We start from the raw sequence: 12,388 nt of genomic DNA on the forward strand, positions 1-12,388 counted from the left end.
AATACTTCTATTAGCATGAGTATATGCAAAGTCATATTTGTGTGCAAAATTCTTCAAGGTGACACTGACAACAGCAGTTGCTCTCACAAAGGGAACGTGATATTCTGCAAATACAAATTATCATTTGCAACGGAGCAGTCTGTCAAGAAATAGTTTATGTTTGAGAATATTGTTCTTTGAATCTCCTGTGGTTAGGAGGTCAGTTTTTTGTATCTGACCTTTCGCCTGTTCTGCTTTTCTGAGGGCATCTATTTTTCAGCTGTGCTTTTTGTTGTTGTTGTTAAGTCAGATCTTTTGTAGCACTTCAAACCTGATCTCCCATCCTTCCCCTGCAATGCAGTGTACTTTATATTCTGCCATGTTGCAGGGAAGTAGCAAGGCTGCAGAGTACATTCAAAATTCTCACTCTGACTCCACCCTCGTCTTTCAGAGCACTCTGAGCATTTAGAATAAGGAATGTGGAGCCAGGGAACCAGCTGCTCTCTGGCACATTCTTCTTTTCCCCGAGTGTGAGGAGAGGAGAAGGCTTTTGGAAGACTTGCCCCATTCTCCCCTTCTTTTTTGAAATAGCAGATACCAGCCAGCATTGCAGGGGTCTGAGAGAGATGAACTTGAAGGATCTGAGAGGTTTAAGGGTTTTGCCTTAAGCAGATCTCCTCTGTCCAGCTTGATCTCCAAGAAGGAGTTGAAGTCTAGTACATCAAGTCTAAAGTGTAGACTCTCTGACTTTTGCCATGTAAGCAATTGCATCCCCATGGAGGTAAGAGAAGGAAATTGAGTGAGTGCACAATCCTGGGAATCCTCCCTCCATGTGTTTACTCAGATGTAGGTGAGCAGCTGTGACTTAAAATAGTAATGATATATTGACACTGAGCAAGCTCAAATGGATGTCTGGAGGCAAGATTTCTTTGAGGGCCCCAAGAGAAACAACTTGGATCAGCTACTAGCCTGAAGATGCCACCTGGAGCTGTTACTTCGAAAGAAACAGCAGTAGCACTACCCCAAAACAAAGTCATATTATGAACCCTTTGACTCCTGCCTCCTGAGGAAGCACAAACAACTGTGCTGTAGTAGACCTGTACTCTGATGGAGGAGTCAGGGCTAGGATTCATCTGTTGTCACGATTTCTTTAAACACAGCTAATAATGAATTGGACAACTAACAGGAGGTGAGGAAGTTTTTAACGAGAAATGTAAAAATGAGTCATGTTGTAGTTGAAACAAAAAAAATACATTAGTTAATGTTTTTAGTTGCATGTTTGCCCTTTCCATGAGAACACAAAGTGTATTTTCACTCTGCACCGTATCCTTGCTTACGCATGTAATATATTCAGGCCTTAAACTGCAGTAGTTTCAGGTGACTTAAAATATGAAACTAAAATATGGTTTGGTCTTTTCTAATGACTGTTGCTAAGAACACAAAGCATTCTGTCAAGAACAGGAATTAAACTGAGTCAGAACATTATCTGCAAAACGAAATTACCTCCAAGGAATAACTATTAAAAATCAGTACCTGTCCACGTTCTGAATGACTGGTGTGAGAGACCCCATTTCTAATGAAGGTACCTATAGCTTCATTACTATGGCAGACCTTAGTGTGGTCTTGTTTAGTTACGCTAGTACATTTGCAGTTTAACAGAGGGACACTGTGTCTTCATGAGGTATTTGCTAACAATTCCAAGTTGCAGGGAAAAAAAAGGCAAACAATGTGTTATATCTTGATGTTCTTAAAAATATTTTTAAACAGCACTTTTTCTGTTGCTGTTCTTTCACTTTTTTCCCTTCTGTCCTTCCCTCAGACATTAACATCTGTGAAGGTAGTGCATGGCTTCACTGAGCCTTATATACTAACCAGGATTTTGTTATTAAATATAAATTATTTTATTGTATGGTGCCCAATAAAGCAATGTGAAATACTGATATGTATCCTCAGTATTATTGACATCGTGCATAGTTAGTAATTTTAACTGCTTCATGTAGAGTTTTCATGGTGTTTGAAAGGTTTGAACATTGCAGTAATTAAGAAATATATGAACACTTCAGTATGACTTGGAGTGATTTGGATATTTGTTGGAAGAGGAGTTGTTATCAAAAAATACGATCACTTTCCCAAGATTTATATTTATTGACATAACACATTTACATCTATGCATTTTATTTAATCTTTTATAACAGAATGTGTTGTGAGGGTCCATTTTGATTTTACGTATCTCAAGATTTTAATATACATCTCTAAACATAAGAATTTTTTTCTTTCACCATGGTGTTGTCATAGCTATGTATAAAAGCATGCAAAAATAATCAGTCTTTCAGACCATACAGTGGGGACAACTTTGTTCATGAGTTTCAGGCAGTATTGGAGCATAAGAAGAAGAAAAATAGTAGGAGATAAATAGCAATAGCTACATGGGCAGTCAAAGTAGGATTATGTCTAGTGGCAGTTCACTCTGGCTGCATCAGTTTCCTGTCAGAATTTTGTTCTGTTTTGGACAAAAAGTAAAAGCCAAAGCAGAAAAGAAAAGCCACTTCTTTATTAATCCAATTTAATACCTTCTGACATTGGTAGACAGGCTCATTAATTTCAGTGGGTGTTGATTCAGGGCACAGATCTTGAAGCCTAAACTTAGTTTCCAAAAATAAACTACATTCTTATTTCTAACTTAAAGTCCCTTGCATCATACTATTAACAAAATATTACCCAACCTCAGAAAATAATACAGATAACACCAAAATTCCACTCAGCATTCACATAGCACTTTTCCTCTTCAAAGCACTTTAGAAACACTGATTAATCATAACATTAATTATACAACTATATTTTTTAAAAATTCAGCCTTCCAAAGCTCTGTTCTCTGCAGGGAGCAGGAAAGAGGATAGCAATGGACTAAAACCAGCTCCAGTAATCAGAAAACTTAACCTGCAGCAATTAAGCTGAGAATCACTTCCCTTTGCAGAATCTTTTTTACCTTGGGCTAGTGGAAAGATGAAAGGAAAGATGACAGTACAGTCTATATGAGAAATAAATATGCTGGTGTGTAAAGGAGATGATTAATTAGGTATATTTGCACTACCTGGGTCAATAGGTAGCCTAACAGCTCCTTTCCATGTCTCGTCCAGTGTGTGGCAGGAAATTAATTAAAAAGAAAATTATTTAAGTAATTGCCCACATGGACTCCATCCATTCTGGATATAAAACGCAAGCGCACAAATCGAATTCCTTGGATCCAAGAACAGTAAAGCCCGAGTTTGTCATTGTTGTTCCCAGCCAACCTACCAAAGCTAAGACTGTGTCCTGGGTTCAACAGTAGCAGTCATTTTTCTCTTTCTTAGTAGCTGGTGCAGTGCTGTGATTTTGACTTTCAGCCTGGGAACAGTGCTGATAACACCGATATTTTTAGTTGCTTCTCAGTAATGTTTACTCTGACCAAGGACTTTGTGAGCCTCATGCTCTGCCAGGGAGGAGGGGAAGCCGGGAGGAAGCAGAGACAGGACACCTGACCCAAACTGACCAAAGAGCTATTCCATACCACAGCACGTCATGCCCAGTATACAAACTGCTCCATCGTGTGTGGTATCGGTTGGCGGGTGGTGAGCGGTTGTATTCTCTTTCCTTGTTATTTCCCTTATCATTATTATTATTGGTGGTAGCAGCAGTGGTTTGTGTTATACCTTAGTTACTGGACTGTTCTTATCTCAACCTGCAAGAATTACATTCTTTTGATTCTCCTCCCCATCCATCCAGGAGTGGGGGGGAGGAAGGAGGGGAGTGAGCGAGCGGCTGGTTGCCAGATGGGCTTAAACCATGACAGACTGCAAGGAAGGCAGCCATAGTGACCATACAAATCTTTTTTTTTCTGGCTGGGAGACGATATAGGGATTGCTGAGTTAAAACACGGATTAACATTCAAAACAGAAGCCATCCATTGTGCTGGGTGAGAGGTGCTGTTGAAAAACAGAAATTCCATTTGGCCACGGTACCCATAAATCTGTTTCTGTACTAGATTTTTAGCTGTTCTGCTGCAAACATCTACTACCCCAAAGGAGACCAAGTTTCTCCAGAAATCCACTTCTCAGTGGCAGCATGCATCCCATGGCAACGCCATAAAGAAGCTGCAAAGGTGAAGGAAGTGGAGATGTACAGCAGTCTTCATACACTGCTCTAGTGTTGGCATTAGCTTCGGTGCAGCCAGCTGAATTGCTTCTGCAAGCAAAGGGCAGAGGGATCTAGCCTTTAAAGCACATGTTGGGACTGATAGGCTGTATGAATAAGCAGGTTATGGCCAGCTAAAGAGCCTTGGAAGTTCTGTAATCTCTAGGTTTTAAGACAACTGCTAATATAAAGCCTGAATATCCGCAGTCTTGCTATGTGAGGGAAATGCAGAATATGAAGTTATTCCATTGAGATGGGAGGAAAATCACTATTGGAAATAGCAGTAGATTAAATAGGTAGTTGTAGTTGTCTATGGAACTGAGATATACAAGAGAGATAACAAGAGTAGTATAAGTGCAATAGCTTTTAAACACACTGGTATTTTCAAGTCTAAAACCTATGCTTGTAAGCTAGTTAAAATTTCCTTTAGTTCAGAAAAGTAAAGGGCAGGAGTTGGGGGGGGGGGGTCATGGGCATGCAGGGTTGTAACAAAAACAGGATCTAGCTGAGCATCAAACTGAATGTGTTTAAACCAGTATGAGGAGAGAATGGAAAAGGTTGGCAGACAAGGCAGATGCAGAGGCACATGCTTAAATATCAGATACATAAGTGGTGGCAAAGGAACATCAAAGCTTAAAGCGGTTAAGATCCAAGGAGCTGAGGGTGTACAGCTGAAGGAAGGAAAAATATCAGTCATGTAATAGAGGGGAGCAGGGGCAACCCTGAGAAGGTAAGTTGAAAGCAAGAAAAATGATCAGCCAGAGGGAGGCAGGAAATACATCAAATGGAGAAGTTATGTTTCTAGAAGCAGAGAATCTGAAGGAAGAAGGTGGCTGGGTTAAAATGCTGCTGCAGGAAAGAAAATCTATGAAGGATCATGGATCTGAGAAAAGCAATTTGCTGAAAAGTGGTGATTGCATTGCACCCAGTTGTGATTTCCCATGGCATGTTCAGACTGAAAATAGCAAAATGATTCTCTTTTGTCCAATGCTGCTAACTTCTGTACATACTGCTCTTCCATCCCTGTTATGACTGTGCCCTTTGTGAGTCCTGGTTCTCCTCATGCTATACCATTTTCTTGCAAAATATAAAACCAGCATCTTTAATCTTTTTAAAAAGATGAAAGCTTCTATATCAGTTACCCTTTCAGATACTTGATTCTTTTACAAGCAAATCTCAATTGACATTGGCAACAAAGATATTGGTAGTTCACATACTTTCATCATTCTATGAAAGTTTGAGGGTATCTTCCCTGAAACTGTAAAAGATAGCTATTGCTGCACCCTGTAGAGCTTTATGTGCTACACTACCTATGGCTGAATTTATTCTCAATAAAAAAGATTTTCAAAAAAGAAAACCACTGAATGGCACATCACGTACAATGCGTCAGGGAAGATACCGTTGCTCTTTGTCATGGTCCATACAGAATACCAATCTTATATCTTGAAATCTTGCTGCCAGCCATCGGAGGTAGTGTAAAAGTAATAAGTGTGTGTCATTTTTCTGAGGGAAAAAGGGAATCTGAGACCTCCACCTGATCTTATGTTCTGTCTCAGCAGCCATGACCAAAGTGCATGTCAGTGTTTGGGGGCACAGGAGGGCACGTGTGTGTAATGGTTTTCATTCTTTCTGTCTTCTCCAAAAATAATTTGTCTCCGCAGAGTCTTAAAAATTAAGTTCAAATAAACCTTCAAGGAGGTGAAACTCAGCATTGTTCTCTAGCTCAAAGCACTCATTATCCCAACTTAACTGGCAAGCTAGGCTTAATGAGAAGCTGCTACAGCAGTGGCTCCAGCCCATGAGTTTTGAGGTGCTCGTTCAAACCAGTTCGTTAACTCATCACTCATTCTCTTACAAATGTTTGAGCTGAGGTGATAATATTTTTTAATAGGGATAGTCGCAGTACTATAGTTCATGAACACTATGTAGTGAAATGTCTTCATATGCATTTACCTTCAAGTGCCATAGATATGCACAAACATCTGTGCACATCCCCAACGTAAGAAGTTAAAGGACTTGCATACGGAAAAACATTTTTGGCCAAACATTGAGAATGAGATTTAGGTGCCTATAGGTAAGCATTAAACATTAAAATGTATAGGATATCCTATTTTGTCTCCATCTGTTTTTCCATCAGGCTGTGTATCTTTCACAGGCCTACTAACTGTGCAGATACCTCAAGTATCCAAGAGGATTTCAAACTTTATTAGCCCTTGCATTTAGAGACACGAGTTACACCCTACATGCCTAAAAATGGTTTCATTTTTCCTTTTGCACCTAAATTCCAAACTGTGCCAAAATCCTCTGTTCTCCGACTCTTGTTGAAGTGGTAATTCCCTTGCTTTTGGGGCACATGCTTTTCGGTCCACTCCGGTTTTTTACCACTTTCATCTTCCAACACTACTTCATGCATAGTGGTCTATTGTGATGAGCAACATCACAGACCACTAGCTAGCCCTGGTCAAGCTGTGTGGGTTTGACAGTAGCCGTTGCCTTTGACACTCAGAAATCTGCTCTTGTTAACACCTTAATTCACGTCAAACCAGAAGCTAAAGGAAAGACAAAGTATTGTGACTTACAGTTCCCTCACATGGAATGTACTCTGCAGCTGGCAATGCTAGAGACTATGTATTATGGAGCAGCGTGAATAGCAAAATCACTGGCTCAGTGGTTAGTGGAAAGCCCATCTGAAAGTCAGGTCATTCAGCATTGAACAAGAGGGCGTTAAACCTTGTGGTGGCTAATGACTTACTTAAAGCTTGTGCTTCTCTAGCTTCTGAAATAGGGGTCTTCCTTTGTAAACCAACGTTGCCACATCAGTTAGGTTATTTCTTGGTCTTGATTCACCAAACATTTCCTAATGCTCCCTAAAGTCTGAGGAGTACTCATACAGGGACAAGTGTTTCTCAACCTCGGTGCTGCAGCCTTTCTTGCTTTCAAAAATGCAAGTTTGTCTCCTTCCATCTGCAGCCTTTGCTGCTTGCCCAGCAGCTCTGGCATTATCCTGCTTCATATTCTTAGGTTTGCTTCCTCCTCTATCCCACAAATAACTACACATGTTTGGCACCAAGACCTGACAGTATTTCTTACCTCTTAACCTATTTCACCTTTAAAATTCAGGGTACTTTTTCTCCTTGAGTGTTTCAGTAGCAGAGGAAAATCTCCCTGTGGAAAGTAGCAAACCTTTACCCTTTTAAATCACATGGGTTTCACTGCTGCTTTAATGCCTACAAAATACCTTATCTAGGTCGTCTTGGCAGTCCAACTCCAGAGTTTGCGGTGTACTGTACAAGCATAATCATTTTTTGTGGGCTCTTACACCCCATCCTACACCACAGTATGTACTAGATGTCCTGTGTTCAGAGAAGGGACAGGATTCCTCTGGAACAGCAGCAGCTGGATCCTGAGGGGCACTTTCAGGTGCAAACGTAGTGCCAACACTGATTACCAGTTGCACCTTAGAACAGCAGCATCTGACAAGAGAAAGCATGGTGCACAAGTGAACTATCTGTCAGATACAGTAGTGGTATTTCCGCCCCGGCTATCGTGATGAATACACTCTAATTTATTAGACTATCAGTTGAATACACTGACTCATGATCAAAATTTGTTCCATCTGAATTAAATAGACAATTTGGGCACATTTAGTAAGTAATGATTGAAAGTAATAATAAAAGCTTTCCCAGTTATATTCATTCCGTAAAGGTTTTGAAATACTGAAGTTGAATGGTATTAAAAGCACAAGGATGATAAAAATGTACAGAGCCACATGTCTAGAAATTTAAGTGGAGCACACATGTTAGAATGAAGAGAACAAAATTCACATGCATTGTGACATACAGACACCAGTAGTTCTGGAATAGAGTTTCTGTAACACTACAGTAAAATGTAGTGTGATTTTGCTGGTTTTATATTATCTAGCTACTTGATGTGAATTAATGATTATCTTTGAGGGGGAAAAAATGGTGATGCATAACGTTTATTAGAGCAAGCTCTACCTTTAGGACAGGGTTTAAATTAATAGCTGTTGAAGGTTTCTTGTGTTCTCAATAGGTTAATTTTCTCCATCTTGTTCTTTCAAACTAGGAGCCATGTCACAACTATTTAATAAATGTGCCAATGTGTCAAAGTCGTTTTTCAGAGATGAGTGGAAATGGAAATGAAGTCAATGGGGTTACATCAGCAGTGAATTTGTCTCCAGGCAATAGCAGGGAAATATTTCCGGAAGTGGAACCTTATCTGTGGTGATTTTGCTCCTCTTAAATGTGCTGGTTTGCTCTGAATCTTTCTTAGCAGAGCTATCAGTTTGATCCTATGAAGGAAAAAGTTTCCTGAATTAAGAAACAAAAGCACGTACTAAGGTGCTAATGAGATTTTATCATGGGAAGGATGTTAACTCTACATTGTTGAAATGTTTAGGAAGCAAACATTATCATCTTTTAGTGAAAGAATTAGTGTACTGTGATGGATAAATCCTGCTCTCAATATAAAAGTGGTAGAAGTCCCGCCTTATAACTTTATAGTGTCAGAAAAATGTTGTCCAAAGCACTTGCAGGACACCCCCTTTCCTGTGATGCTGCCCCCAAATTATGGCTCTGTAGTCTTTTTGCCTTCCTTTATGAGTGAAATTGAACAAATAAATATGATTTCTTTTTTCCCTGTCAAGCTGGTTATGTTTAATCGTATTATATAAATCCTCTTTAAAGGCATCAAATCACTTTGGGGTCTTGTAATGTGTAATTTTGCTCAAATAAAAAATCAGGTTTTTGTGGATAAATCTGTTCTGTATGAACCGTAATGAAAATTAATAATGCTGTTTGTTTTAAATATCATTCTCATGCACATCCTCCTCTCTTCCTAGGACCCTCATCAGTTCTCACTTCTTCAGCTCAGGGAGGCTTCTTAAGCTGCAAGCTGAATTCCCCAGCCTTCCTACTAGTAGTGTTACATGAAACTTTGCTGACATTACAAGGCTAATTTCCATTACACATTTCAGTCTGCTTTTAGAAGAGGTTTTTAACATTGAAAAAGTAACTCTAATGGCACATGCTCTGAAGGTTGTAACATGCACTAATGCAAAAGTCAAGGATCGCATGTTTTGTCAGCTGTGTTGGGCTGATGTGGCAGTAGCTGTGATTTCATTTGCATTACTTGATATTTACACCACTCCAAAATAGGGGAGGATTTCTTCTATAGCTAATGCTGGACAACATGAGTCTTCTTTCCTTCATGCCTGTCATAAAGCAGGGGGAACATAACTGAGATAAGAGAAGTTAACTAATAAGTGATTTATTTTTTTTCCTGTGACTGTAGTACTTGTATTTTGTTGACTGATTTTATGTATGAGTTTAGAAAACACATTTAGAATGCAAGCAAGTTACTGTGGAATGTTTTCTGCTGTATAAAGAATAGTACTCAACTTTTAACTTTCATGACTTAACTCTATATTAAAGCAAGTTTACTGCTTTTTCAATATAATTTCATATGGTTGGAATTAAATTAATGGCACAATTTCTTATGGCTAAGGCAGGGTTTTTTCTCATCCCAGATATATTTTCAGATCTCTAGCAAAGAGTTCAAAGTAATAAAACCACAGAAAATATGTTAACAGTTACACTTGTTAACAGATTTGATGATCATGTAAACAGCAGCTTAGATTGACTCCATAGCCCAGCCACTTCCATCTTCTTCCAGCTGGTGTGCTCCCTTGTTCTGGTGAACCTCTGAAGGTCAGTTTGAGCTGTGGTGCCAGTCTCTGCAGTCAGCTGCTTCAGCTGCATGTGTGAGCAGCTCTGTTGGAGGTGGCAGTTCTGGCTTCTGCTGCACCTCAGGGACAGGGCAGGGAGGAGGAAGCGGGTCTCCTTCACAGGCAGCACCTGGCAGAACTAGGGGCCTGGCATTGTCATTACAGGTTCTGATCAGGATGTATGCAAACCGGATACCAGCTTGCACAGCTGCCACAGCTGCTATACACTGACTAGATTATAGGTCTGCAAAATGTGCGCTGTGAGCCTTCCAGCACTTTCTATCCAAAGGCTAAATTTGATGCAGTTCTGAGAAACAAAACCAAAACCACTCAGAATATATTTTAGTTTAAATATGGAACTGTTAAGAATTGAATAGTATTATTGACCTGGAATTACTACAGCCGCTCAGAATAAGGGGTGCTGTACTGACCCACTGTAACACATCTATAAAATGTGTGGTTTAGTGTTTTGATGTGTCTAGTTCTGATTTGATCTTCTTATGCCTGACTTAAGAGTGTGCACCCCAGAAATGTTAGAACTGTTGAGCAATAACATGTCCAGAATGCCTATACCATGCTTGATTGTATTTATTTTAGTTTTCCTGCTGAGCTTTTCCTGATACCTCAAAGCCTTTGTTTATTCTAAGAAGCATCCTGTGTGTCTAGGCCTGTGTACTGGTATCAGTACTACTGCCTGGAATACTAGGCCAGTTCCAGGAAAACTGCTTAGGGCATCCATCCAAATTTCCTTATACACAGTGCTAAGGGAGGCAGTCTTTGACTGCTAATGGAAGGATTGTAGTAATCTGGTTCCACCAGAGGACTGAGATCGTGAGACGCTCTGTTGCACCTTAAGTGAGGTACAAAAGGAAAAAGGAACATTGATTTGTTCTGGATGTGTGTACAGAGTAAAGCAGAAAGTCTCACTGATGTGATTTGTCTACTTATTCCTGACCCATGGCAGACACTGCATCAGGAGAGTAAAAGGTACAGCAAATCATGGTTTATTTTATTTTTTTTTCATACACATGCTTGGTTTGCTATATGCTACAGACTGAACTAATCACTGTAAGTGATAAGGGACTATTAATGTACTCGTGTTACGTAAAACAGATGCAGATGTACCTAGCATTTCAGGCTGTTCAGTGTTTCAGACAGGTGTAGGGGAAAAACATATTCAGTTTGCTCAAACCATTTCTGAAAGAGAAAGTGGTGTTAATATCTGTACTACATCTAATATGAATAATATTGCTGAAAAGCTAATAATGCAAACAACCAATTAAATATGAAGTGCAAAGAAATAAAAAAGTATGAGGAAAAGGTTTGTATCTGTATTGCAGCACACCATTAAGATTCAAAGCCTACTGCACACATTTTGTTGGTAAAGTTATGCTTTTTATAACCAGGAATGGTTTTTCATGATATAAAGTGAGTTGTCTCTAAGACTTCACATTACCACAAAATCTCTTCATAACCTCTAACATTTCAGTACAGAGATTTTAGTTTTTACCTGTATTAAAAATATTCTGTTCCAAATGACTGACTATATTTCTACCACAGCAGGCAAAATTGTGAGAAATAAAAATAATTTAACCTCTGATAATTAAAAGATGTGATTTTCCTCTTACCTCTGCTTTCATATATGGACAAACAACTGGATTTATGAATTCAGAAGTAAAATTTTTAATAAGTACTCATAAATACTAATTGATCAGAACTTTTTTAAGTTATCAAAAAGATCTGATTAAATTATCATATTCTATACAATGATCACACCTGGTTATTTCATTCATAAAATGTGATGTAGATTAGATTACTAATTACGTTTATTTTTCCCAGTTTTCCTGTCTTTTTCATCCTGCATGATACACTCATGGTGATTGCTGTATGCAAATTCCTAGCACAGCTGCACTGAAGGTGATTCAAAGTTGTTTTACTGACCTCAGCAACAACTTTATCAGGTCCTTGCCCTCTCTGATCTTGTCTTCATCACATTGAAGGGCTAAGAAATTATTTTAATGTAATAGTGACCCTATAGAATTGGTGTGAGTCTTCTCTTATAGCTGTGCCAGTGCTAACCCTGCTCTACATTTATATATTTACGTTTATATATTTACAGAGATACTACATGTATATATATATATTCTCAGAAGCTGCTCTTGTGTTATTTTCACAAGCACCACATGACTTTCAGGTGCAATTTTGCGAAAAAAATCCTTTGTTCATGTAAACATGAAAAAGTTATAATTGTCATAGAATCATGGAATCGTGTTGGAAAAGACCTTTAAGGCCATCGAGGCCAACCGTAATCAATTGAATTTCTTTTTCAAGTCTTCAGTTCAATGTGACCATTTTAAAAATTCGTTTTCCCTTTTTATTTTAGGAGATTTTAAGTTCTGGAGGTTATTGTAACTCCTTACTAAACATCAGACAGGAATAGATCTCAGAACAGCTCCCTTTTCTTGTCGGTACCAAGCATACAACTAAGCATGT

General features: G+C 38.9%; 1 protein-coding gene across 6 annotated transcripts in view; it reads left to right on the forward strand.

Moving 5' to 3' along the window:
- CTNND2 (catenin delta 2) overlaps window positions 1-12,388 on the forward strand; it is a 655,439-nt gene that overhangs the window by 603,790 nt on the left and 39,261 nt on the right. The window lies entirely within an intron of this gene.

The sequence above is a fragment of the Pezoporus occidentalis genome, unplaced genomic scaffold (genome assembly GCF_034315485.1).
Source record: "Pezoporus occidentalis ecotype Australia unplaced genomic scaffold, CSIRO_AGI_Poc_V1 ctg15, whole genome shotgun sequence".
NCBI lineage: Eukaryota > Metazoa > Chordata > Aves > Psittaciformes > Psittacidae > Pezoporus > Pezoporus occidentalis.